This window comes from Olea europaea, chromosome 10 (assembly GCF_002742605.1).
Source record: "Olea europaea var. sylvestris chromosome 10, O_europaea_v1, whole genome shotgun sequence".
NCBI classification, from domain to species: Eukaryota; Viridiplantae; Streptophyta; class Magnoliopsida; order Lamiales; family Oleaceae; genus Olea; species Olea europaea.
The window spans coordinates 42,128,041-42,140,095 of record NC_036246.1 but is presented as its reverse complement, the minus strand read 5'-3'; the positions used below and the strand labels follow the sequence as shown (position 1 = coordinate 42,140,095).

The 12,055-nt window shown below is 40.7% G+C and overlaps 1 long non-coding RNA gene across 1 annotated transcript in view; it reads right to left on the bottom strand.

The window, feature by feature from the left end:
• Window positions 1-255: 255 nt before the first annotated feature.
• Window positions 256-12,055, bottom strand: part of LOC111402334 — a 28,038-nt gene continuing 16,238 nt past the window's right edge. The window contains exons 3-5 of the long non-coding RNA XR_002704225.1: window positions 1,337-1,403; window positions 819-845; window positions 256-694 (exon numbers count right to left, since the gene is read on the bottom strand). This is a non-coding gene — a long non-coding RNA (uncharacterized LOC111402334). The remainder of the gene's footprint in view (window positions 695-818; window positions 846-1,336; window positions 1,404-12,055) is intronic.

The following is a 12,055-nucleotide window of genomic DNA, read 5'->3' as shown; positions in this document are numbered from 1 at the left end:
TAAATTTGGCTTACATAGAGTTCAGGTCAAAACACGAAAGCTGGGCTGTTCGGTCCAAAATTTGCCCAGTATGAGAACATTCAAAATTTGCCCCAGTATGACAGGATCCCCCGCGCGCGCCACTTTAAAACCATGCGTACACAGTTATAAAATCTTCTAATTGTTGCACTTTGATCCATGTACTTCGGTCTTCATTCATTTTAACTCAAGGCGCTTTAATAAGTGATATCAAAAATGGAACCAAGGTCGAGAACGTTGAAAAAATTAGTCATCCACAACTACCGATGAAGGATTCCTCGAAAAGTTAAAAAATTAGTCATCTATTTCATGTGTAGCCTACTCGGGACCTTGCTAACAGCTTTTTGTCTGATTCTATTCCAAACAGTTTGGGCCAAATCCTAAAGAAATCTAAAAAGCTCTGTTTGATGATCCCGTGCAGTATTAGGTAGTTGGTCAGATAAAGGCTAACCAACATAAAGGACATGTTTATTTTCCCCTCGATGAATCTTTAGAATTCTCATTGCTTAGCTTTCAATTTGCCTTTGATCATCAAACGAAACTTCTGTAATCATCGATATTGGGTCTGAATCAACTATTAACCCTTTGCAGTTCAGTCTCCAAACTTTGGATTCAACCCCTTTTAGCCAATTTTTTGCTCCTTTTGTAAACTTCCATCGTTTTTCATTGAGATGCGCTTAACAAATGAAATATATATAAAATTAGGTCTCATTTCATTTAAAATAACAATAATTTCTCTAGTTTAACGATGCAAATAAGTGTATTGAAACAAAAAACAAAAGGAATAGTGGGAATTATACCTTCATGGACTCCTCGGGGCGTGAAGCCTGCACAAATGTCAAATATTACAAACATAGGCAAAGAAAATGAGATTGATCCATTAGATAAATCGAAGTGCGTATAAAAGTAAAAAATCAATGGTCCCATCATTTAGAATTTTTCACAGGATTAGTAAACCTAACTTTTGGATTTCATCACATGGGCCCCAGCCCCCATTTGATATATATATATATATATATATTTATTTATTATTTTTTTTTTTTTTAAAGTCTGGATTCCCTCACGAGCAATGTTTTCAATGTCAACTACTCTCACTCTCTTTGTGAGATCGCCCTACATATGATCCAAAATTTATCAATAACAAAGATTACATGACTTTTACTCAGCTTACGCCTTTGTCTGATTGTCATTGCGCTATCATTTAAGCTTAATACACAGTGCAAAGTTTTAGTTGGCGAACTGCTAGCTCATACAAAATAATTAGATACAATAAATAAGTTTATAAAATACCATCATGACTCATGCGGTAGTAGTTTACCTATGCACAATAGCCGAGTGTCATGTCCATCCCCCATCCACGAACAAGATCATTCTAACAGAGATAGCTGGGTGTCGGATAAGTTGAAATGAAAGTATAAGATTGAATTTCTCAAAATTGGAAAGGCAACTTAAAAGATTCAGTAAAGTCGAGTCTCCAGAGCATATATTTTTGGAAGTCACCGAATGGGAGTTTTTTGAGAGGAAAGCACCAAAGTTGACTGTATTAAACACCAGGCACAATACCATGCAGAATTTGAAAACACAGGAGCCATACGTTCCGCAAGTCTGCAAATTTGAGATAATTACTGTTGACACATAAAAATTCAGCCCAAATCGAACAGCCCAAGGAATGAAGCCTAATTGGAGGATCCCCAAATCAGATAGCCCAAAGAACGAAGCCCAATCGAATAAATCAAGATGAAGACCCAAATAAGGAGGCCCAAGAACGCGGTAACGCCATCGCCCAAGTTTGCAAGTCGCCCAGAATCTGAGCGAATGGAGTGTCATACAGTCGCCCAGAGCTGTTACTCTATTCTCGCCCAAATCTCCAAGTCGCCCAAGGTATTAACAAACATAACGCGTCGTGGTTATCAAGAAGTGCAGTTATCAAAACAGTTATTAAAGCAGCCCTATCACGTTCCACGATTCAATGAATTCAATCGAAAGCGGTTGAACGATGAAAGGTAATGGCAGCAGTTAAAAGGCAGTTTTCATGACAAGATGGCCATTACGAAGAAAGTGGGTAGTTATAGGACGATCAAGCAGTTTTTAGAGTAGTTGATCACAAAGAGATCGTCTATGAAGTATAAAAGGGAGAAATGACATAGAAGCAAAGGACCGAATCCAAAACTCTCGAACAGAGAACATGTAATTTTCATTTCCTTAGTTTTTAGATTTAAACACTTTTCTTTCAGTAACTCGTGTGCTTGCGCCCCTTGGAGGCACGTTGTTTTTCATTTCTAATTGTAAAGTCATCGCCAATAAAAGAACACCCCTTTTTGGGACTTTGTCTCAAGAGGTTTGTCCCTTACACAATCGTCTGATCCTTTTTAATTGTTAGCGACTAACCCGCGCGAAACAATTTGGCACGCTCAGTGGGACAGTGGTGTTAGGTGTTGAAAGTACAAAAGGGGAAACAATATGCCTCAGAAATCCGATAAAAAAGCAGCAAGTCAGGGAGGAATCCAGTCTGTGATCGAGCGATACGAGGAGCAGCATGCCTCTCCACGAACAGATAGACAGAATCAGAGCAGTAACAGTCGTTACGAACCAATGACGGAGTTGAGTCTTCGAACAATGCGTGCATTACTTGGAGAACTCACGCAAGACGTCGTTGAACAGGTAAATCTTCGAAGTATTCATAATATGGAAAGATTTACACAAAATGGGAATGTACACTATGACAACATGACCAAACAACTAAAGACGTTGAACGAGACAATGAATAAGTTATTAGGCCAAATATGTCAACCAGCTATACCTCTTACAAATCACTTTCAAACTAGGATGATCGTGAGACATAATCCCTCGGTCCTAAATCCGAGTCAAGAGCTAGAACCGCTTTCTGGTCCCTCTACTTCAAACCAAGGGGGTACTACAGTACCAAATCAAAGCAATGGTAGTGGTATGCCTAACTTGGGGGGTAATCCAAACGTGAGAGATAATGTCCTAAACAATGGACAGAATATTCCACGTGGTAACGAGGGAGTAGATGTTCAGGCTAATGGTAATGGCCCTAATCATGGTAATTTTGTTGCCAATCAAGGACCAAATATCAGGCCTCATGCAAATCAACCGGTTAACCAACCTGTAGGAATTCCATATGACCCCAATGTCATGTTGAAAAATCAGATTATGGAAATCGTACAGGATCAGATGGCTTTTGGGGTACATCCCGTCATTAGGCCGACGTACACAAAGCCATATCCTGATTGGGTAGACCAAGCATATCCATGGCCTAGAGGGTACAAAGTGCCGGAATTCTCACTGTTTACCGGGTTAGGAGAGGTGTCTACTCTAAAACACATAGGGCGATTCACATTGCAAAGTGGTGATGTAACCGATTACCATAAAATGAGGCTTTTCCCTAGTTCGTTAACAGGAGTAGCTTTCTCCTGGTTCATCAACTTGCCAGCGAACTCTGTTCAAACATGGCAACAATTGGAACAGTTGTTTCACGCTCAATTTTATAAAACTGAGTCTGAAGTCACTTTGGCCGATTTGGCGAATTTACGTCAAATGCCAAATGAATGGGCAGAGAGTTTTCTCCAAAGGTTCAAGACAGCAAGAAGCAAGTGTTTTGTACCTCTGCCTGAAATAGAATTTGTCAAGATCGCTCAAGGCTACTTGAGCTTTGATTTAAAAAAGAAGTTCCAAGACAAGGAATTTCCTGACCTTTTCCAGTTGAGTGCGAATGTGATTAGGTATGAGCGACTGATAAGAGAGGAATAACAAATGAAAAATTCTAGTAAAGGGACTTATTACAAAGACCCAAATTTTGACGTTCATACCATCGACTACGAGTCATACGATCAGGCCGAAATGTGTTTGGTCGAATTGGTCAAAGGGGATACATATACTTGTCCCATAATGGCCAAGCCTAGACCATCGGGCAAAGATGAGCCCATAAAGGATGGAAACATAAAGGCTAGAACGTTCTCGTTCGACTTGACCAAAGCTGACCTTATATTCGATAAATTATATAGGGATAAGCAGATAAAGTTGAGCGATAAACACAAATTGCCAAACCATGAACAAATTAAGGGTAAAAAATCTTGTAAGTGGCAAAATGCATGGTCACATTTGACTAACAATTGCTTGGTTTTCCGTCATGTATTGTAGGATGCCATTGAATCAGGACGAATTACGTTCGATGATAAGAAAAAGATGGCAGTAGACGAGAATCCTTTCCCACAGCCACTTGGAGTAAACATGGTAACATCTGGATTCAAGAACAAGTTACCAAAATTTAAATTGGTCGTAGATGATGGAGAAGAAGATCCTAGACCACATCCCAGCGTCTTTGAACGAATCAAGGGGAAAGAACCAAAAAAGGACGAAGACGTCCTGTGTGCAAGGTGTAAAAGAGAAGTGAATGGAAACACGGAGAAACCAGGAACATGGCAGCATCCTCATCACCCTGCCTTCTTCCCAAACATTCAGCCTGGTAGAGGGCGAGGTACATCATTCTATAGAGGACCGCCTTTTGAAAGGCAGTTAAGGCCAGCAGATACTGGAAGAACATTTAGGCCGCAACCTTGCCGGCCAAATGTATGGCATTCATTTCAGTACAGTGCAGGAAGGGCAATACCCTTCGATGAGATGACTAGGACCCAACAAAGACGTTTCCAACGAAACTACGGATGGATGATGAGGCAGCAACAGGGAATGCCACATCCTAAAGCGTCTAAACTACTCAAGGTAGCAAATCAAAATGTCCTCAAAAATAGTAAAGAGACTGGTACAGATGAATCAATGAAGGAACTGCCAGAAACTTCTTCTGGGAGATCAAGGTTTGAGCGGGACAGAAGGGATGAAGAAGATCCAAATCAGCCCCTTGCTATCCAATTCGGTACGTTGCCTCCTGTAGTGGCCAATAATTATCTACTGGCCAATGAATTCAAGAATAAGGAAAAAGAAGAAGAGAGGAAAGACAACGAAGAAGAAGCTTGCGTGTTGGTATGTGAAGGAGGCCAGACTTCTAGAGAGGCCTACAACGATGAGGAGGACGATGGGATGATAGACATTGAAGAAGAAATCGACCTAGAAGCAGAAAGGAAAAAGAGAGGAGTATCGCGCAATACTCTGTTTAAGCAACTACATCAAGAGGGAGTTCGCGAAGTAGATTTGTTGGGGGAGCCATCTGGGCATCCTTTCGATTTTTACGTACTGTATGGGACACCCAAAAGGAAGAAGAGAGTGCCTCGCTCTGAAAAGTATGGGTCACCTCCAAGAATAATGCCCCCTTCCACGGGTTGGATAACTGATGAGGAAGCATTAGAAAAAAGTAAGAAGGAAGTTTAGGAGACAGAGGATCAGCGTGATATACTGCACGTCGACTTATCACAGGGGGATAATTCGACAGAAAACAAGCAAGAGGTAGAAATAGAGGCTGCCGAAAAGGTTATTTTTAAACGGCCAGCCATGAAATTGACTAAACACTTGAGGACATTATATGTTAAAGCTCTAGTTAACGGCGTCACAGTGGCAAAAGTGCTTGTCGACAATGGAGCAGCTATAAACACCATTCCATCTAGGATGATGAGAAAGTTCGTAAAGACAGAGGGTGATATGATTCCTACAGAAGTCATCCTCACTAGCTTCAATGGAGGAGCAACTTCAGCTAAGGGAGTTATGCCATTGGACATAACTATAGGTACGACTACTAGGACCACTGTCTTCTTTGTAATAGATGGTCCTACTAGTTACAACGTGCTCCTAGGAAGAGATTGGATACAAGAAAGTCGCTGTATACCCTCGTCGCTCTATCAATGCCTGATTTTTTGGAATGACAAAGGCGAAGCAGAGGTGGTACAGGCCGATCATATGCCTTTTGTCGCAGAAGCAAACTCGGTGGAAAAGTTTATGTACGAAGGAAACTATGGACTTGTCAGAGTAGTACAAGACGGGGAAGAAACTCAGGTTGTTGCGCAAAGCGAGAACCATTCTCAGTGGACGCACTCACTGAGATGTTCAAACAGATGAGGCCAAATATAGTGGCCCTGGAAGAGCCAGTAATTGGCAAAAGAATAATTAAGGAGTCTTGAATGGACTTTAAGTTACAAAAGCAAATGGCCGACATTCAGGCCTTCAAAGCCAGACTGATGGCTTTCAATAAGGAATGCAATGACAAGGCGAATGAAGAAACTGCCCTAAAAGCGCTGAAGGACAAGTTGGCAGTATTCGATTTAGAGCAAAGCATTGGCCGAGAAGTCAACAAGGTGGACTGTTTGAAAGAGGAAGTATTTACAAGAGAACTGGACGACGAAGTGATGCGGATTGCCAAACCTGGATACGCTCAAGCACAAAACCCTCTGATCAAAGTAAATATTGGCGATGAAGGAGAAGATCACCCAACGTTCATTAGCCAGATGCTCGACCAAGAGGTTAGTAACAAATTAATCGCTTTGTTAAAAGAGTACAAAGATTGTTTTACTTGGAATATGAACAAATGTCTGGTTTAGATAGAGACTTGGTGGAACGTAGGTTACCAACTAAGCCTAATTTTAAACCTCATAGGCAACCTCCTAGGCGTTTTGTTCCTAATGTACTCCCTGAGATTAAGAAAGAGATAGAGCGATTATTGAAAGCAGGTTTTATAAGAACAGCCAGATATGTTGAATGGTTGTCGAATATTGTGCCAGTACTAAAAAGAATGGTAGACTAAGGGTGTGTATAGATTTTAGGAATTTAAACATAGCTACACCCAAAGATGAGTATCCAATGCCCACGGTGGATTCTTTAGTAGATTCAACTGCCGGATATGTCATGTATTCTTTCATGGATGGGTATTCAGGATACAATCAAATTTATATTGCTGAAGAAGACATACACAAAACTGCCTTTAGATGCCCTGGGTCTCTAGGATGTTTTGAATGGGTGGTTATACCTTTCGGCCTAAAAAATGCAGGGGCAACTTATCAAAGGGCAATGAATTTAATCTTTCATGATATGATAGGCAAGTTTGTTGAGGTGTATGTAGACGACATAGTAGTCAAGTCCATTAAAGAAGAGGACCATTTCGAACAGTTAAGATGTTCGTTCGAACGAATGAGACAATATAAGCTAAAGTTGAATCCCTTAAAGTGTGCATTTGGTGTTAATGCAGGGAACTTTCTTGGCTTCTTAGTACACAAGAGAGGGATTGAACTTGATAAAAATAAAGCGAAGGCTATCTTAGAAGCCAAACCACCTAGCAACAAAAAGGAGTTGCAAAGGTTTCTAGTCCAAGTAAATTTTTTAAGACGCTTTATTTCTAACTGTGCAGGGCGAACTAAAGTCTTTTCGCCGCTATTAAAGCTGAAAAATCAGGACGAATTCGTCTGGAAAGAAGAACATCAAAAGGCTTTTGAAAGCCTGAAGACATATCTATCAAGTCCACCAGTTTTGGTGTCACCAATCCAAGGACGACCAATGAAAGTGTATGTATCGGCTGAAAAAGAATCAATAGCTGGAATGGTCGCACAGGAAGACCAATTTGGTGAAGAAAGGGCAATTTACTACCTAAGTAGACAGTTAACGAAATGTGAATGTAATTACTCTGCTATTGAAAAATTATGTCTTGCATTGTATTTCACATGTACAAAATTAAGGGCTTATTTACGGTCCGTAACCGTTTATTTAATTTCTAAAGTAAATTTTGTTAAGTATATGTTCTCGCGCCCTATTTTACACCAAAGGGTAGGCCTTTGGACACTAGCTTTATCAGAATTCAAAATACAGTATATACCTCAAAAGGCAGTCAAAAATCAGGCTTTGGCTAACTTTCTAGCCGAGCGAATCACGAAATCTTGGTGATCTTCTCTATCTAATGAATGGGGAGTCTGCTTGAAAATCGTCCGCCCTGCACCCACCCCCGAGTATATGCTTCAACAGGAATCACACAAGGGTAGATTAGAAACCTCTGGTAAAATGACCGCCCGTAACCCAGCAGATTACATAGTCCAGGGATTGGCGACTTACCCATTCAGTGACTTTGGCACTGGACGTTCCCAAAATGGGTACTATCGGGTCGGGTGAATTCAATAATAGACGCCTGTTGGCATTCATCCATGCCTTGACATGCCTGAAGAAATCGAACTAGAAATCAATTCGTTCGAGTTAAAACCTTGGGTGTTGTATTTCGATGGGTCAAAAATCTCTAAGGGTGCAGGAGTAGGAGTAGCATTAATTAATCCTTTAGGAATTTGCTACAAGTTTGCATTCACCTTAGATAGAATGTGCACCAACAATCAGGCCGAATATGAAACCTTAATTGTAGGCCTAGAATTAATGATAGATATGGGAGTAAGAAATGTGATCGTTAGGGGTGATTCTCAATTGGTGATACATCAATTGATCGGTGATTTTAAATGCCAAAGTGATTCCATTATAAGTCAATATGAGATCACCCAAGAATTATCAGAAGAATTCGATCAAGTAGAACTTCAATGCGTTAATAGGATATATAACGACGTGGCAAATGAGTTAGCCCAAATGGCCTCAGGGTACTCAAAGGTCTTGAATTGGAAGTCTACTTGTGAGTATGGAATCATATTGCCCGTGATTCAAAGAAGGACGAGAAAAATTGAATTTCACTGTATACAAGATGGAGATGCAGTGGATTGGAGAACAGAGATTAAAATGTTCCTTAAAGAACCTAATGGAGGGATTAGTAGGAAAACGAAGCTATGTTTGCTGAATTACACACTAATAGATGAAGAGTTGTTTAAGAAGCGCTCTGATGGTGTATTACTAAAGTGTGTAAGTTTGCAAGAAGCCAAGACAATCATGGCTGAAGTGCACGAAGGGATATGTGGAGCTCATCAAGCTGGCCAAAGGATAAGATGGTTAATTATTAGGAGTGGATATTTTTGGCCAAAGATGGGAGAACTATGCGTTCAGTATGCAAAGAGTTGTCTAGCACGCCAAAAGCATGGTCCAATACAAAGGGCGCCAGCACGAGAGATGGCACCTATTATTAAACCTTAGCCGTTCAAAGGTTGGGTGATAGATCTGATAGGGAAGATTTATCTCCCATCGTCCAAGCATCATACTTTTGTTATAGTTGCAACCGACTATTTCACCAAATGGGTAGAGGCGGTACCTTTGAAAGAGATCACCTGGAAGAATGTTATAGAGTTTATCCGTGATCACATTATTTATAAGTTTGGAATTCCACAAACTTTAATGGTAGATCACGGAATATCTTTGAATGGGGATCAAGTGAACAAATTTTTGAGCGAGTTTGGGGTTAAATTAGTAAACTCCACACCATACTACACTCAATCCAACGGACAAGCAGAATCTTCCAATAAGATTCTAAAAAATATTATCAGAAAGATGATAGATGAAAACGCCAGAAATTGGCACGAATGTTTGAACAAGGCCTTATGGGTTTATAGAACATCACCTCGGTCAAGTACCAAAGTTACTCCTTTCCAACTTGTTTATGGACGGGAGGCCATTTTGCCTATGAAAATCAATGTGCAATCGATTAGAGTGTGCTTGCAACATAAGTTAAATGATGATGAGTATGCCGAATCACTAGTTCAAAATTTATTGAGTTTAGACGAATTAAAGTTGGACGTCTTAGATAGATTGCAAGTTCAAAAGCAAAGAATGGCTAAGTTTTATAATAAAAAAGTCATAGCCAAGTCGTTCAGTCTGGGTGAACTAGTTTGGAAGACGATACTCCCTTTGGATAGCAAGGATCCAAAGTATGGGAAGTGGTCGCTCAATTGGGAAGGACCATACAAAATAAACAGTGTGTTGCCCAATGGAGCGTATCACTTGGAAGATTTAGACGGCACCAAGCACGTAAGATTCATTAACGACAAATATTTGAAAAAATATGTTCCTTCTTTATGGGAATGTGAACAGATCTAAACATAATCAAACATTTTGAACGATCAAAAGATAACAAGGTCAGAGCGAAATACGTTCGGATGAAGTTCTTTATTATCAAACGTTCATTACAAGAATACAAAAGATACAAATAATGGATGTGCTACAAAATACAACTAAAGTAAGATGATCTCCCGGTTGATCGCTGAGTAAGCTTCACACCGCCTTCCTAAATGCATCGTTGCAATGGTGGGATTGCCGAGTAAGAGGGTGTACTGGCCTCACCACCTTCCTAAATGCATCGCTGCAATGGCGAGCAAAGAGGCTGAGAAGCACTCTCAATAGGCAAGCTGAGAAGCACTCTCAGCAAGCAGAGTGGCCCACAAGCAGCCCAAAAATTGCCTTCCATCATTGACTCCTTGTGAAGAACAAAGAGACGATGGGAAGAATTTTGAAGGAAAAAACTTCACTGCTGGCCAGAAAATATTTCCTATACCTCCCATGTCAAAGGTGAAATCAAGGTAAATAGTAAGGTGGGCAGACTAAACAGTCTATTCTGGATCAGATTGATCGTCAGAATGCCAAGAAATGACAGCAAATTGGTTTCGAAGAAGAAAATGAAGAGATGAAGATAGAAGATAAAAAATGCAAAGCATTTATAGGGGGTGAAGATGAAGAGACAGAATATGAACAGCCACATTTCTGTCTAATAAACGGAATTAAATAGCCCAAAATCTTGGAAAAAGTGGTGGAAATATCAAAAGGAAATGGACAAGATTCTTAGCGCAAAGCAGTTAAATGCTAAAAAAATTTACGACTAAAAAAAAAAGGTCAAGTAAATGCACAAAAGTTAATGTTCATTAATGATGAACAAAGTTACAAAAGAAAAAAGACATCGTATGTCTTAATTACAGTCTACCCCATATGGAACGAATTCGTTCCCTAAGTTTTTCCCAATCCTCGTTCTGCCGAGAGGAAGTGATGTTCAATTCAGCCGCAACATCATCATCAACTTCCAACTTCTTGTATTGCTCGACCAAGGACTTAGTTCGCTCAATTCCCTGGGAGGCGTTGCACTTTTTAGCAGCCATTCTCGCCCTGCAGTCGTCCATTTTAGCTTGAAGTTCCCTCATCTGAGCAGCCAAGTTAACCATCAAAAAGTCTTCAATCATGACTTCGGAAGAGATTTCATTCAACTCGTCCTCAGCTTTGTTAATCTCCATACGTAAAGACTCTTTCTCAGCTACGGCTCGAAGATATTGAGTACGCTTGGCCTTTAGTTCAGCATTCTTGGCCAGCATAGAAAGGACCTCGGAGTGGATAACCTTCAATGTCGCTTTAAAATCGACAGAAAGATTGAGCGACGGAAGCGTCAGTGCTTGCTCCAACTTCGCACTCAAGTGCTTAAGTTCATCCTTGTGTCTGGCAGCACTAGCCCTTCCAATATCCATATCCATGAAGGATACGTACTCAAATATCGACTCCTTCAGGAACTTCAAATCTTCCTCTGAAGAAGTAGCAGGACGATCAGATGGAGCAGGACGAGACGTCTGGACTTGCCCCCAGGTAGCGAACAAGTCTTGGATAGAACGCACAATCCTGTCAGCATCCTGCAAAGAAAATTGCCAATATTAAAGATGCTCACCATAACGAACAAAATAGAAATGGAAGTGAAGCAAAGACTACCTCATCAACAATCGTGGAAGATGGCATGCCCTCAACCAAGTCTGCCACCAACGACTCCTCCATTCGTGAGGACTTCCCCTTGTCTGAGTGAGAAGATGTTGCCACAATGGGCGGACTCATAGGAGTATCTGCAAAACTCAAGAGCAACAAATCAGAAACTAACAGCACAAGCAAAGGTAAGACATCGAAAAACTGAATTACCTTCTGCTTCGATGTTTGGGGGGTTGACGCCCTGGGAAGAAGGTGGCTCATCCATGGGTTGTGATGAGGACTCTGGGAATGAAAATGTATCTTTAAGCGTAGTCCCCTCATCAACCGGTTTGGATGAAGTAGCCTCAGCAAAGGATGATGGAGCAGGAGTTGTCGATGCCAAAGCCTTTGAAGGAGAGGCCGAGCTTTTCTGAAAAGTCCAAAAGATCATCAGCACACAGAAAAGTTTCAAATGTGGAAAAGTATACTTGTAAGTAAACCAATTTAATTACCTTCC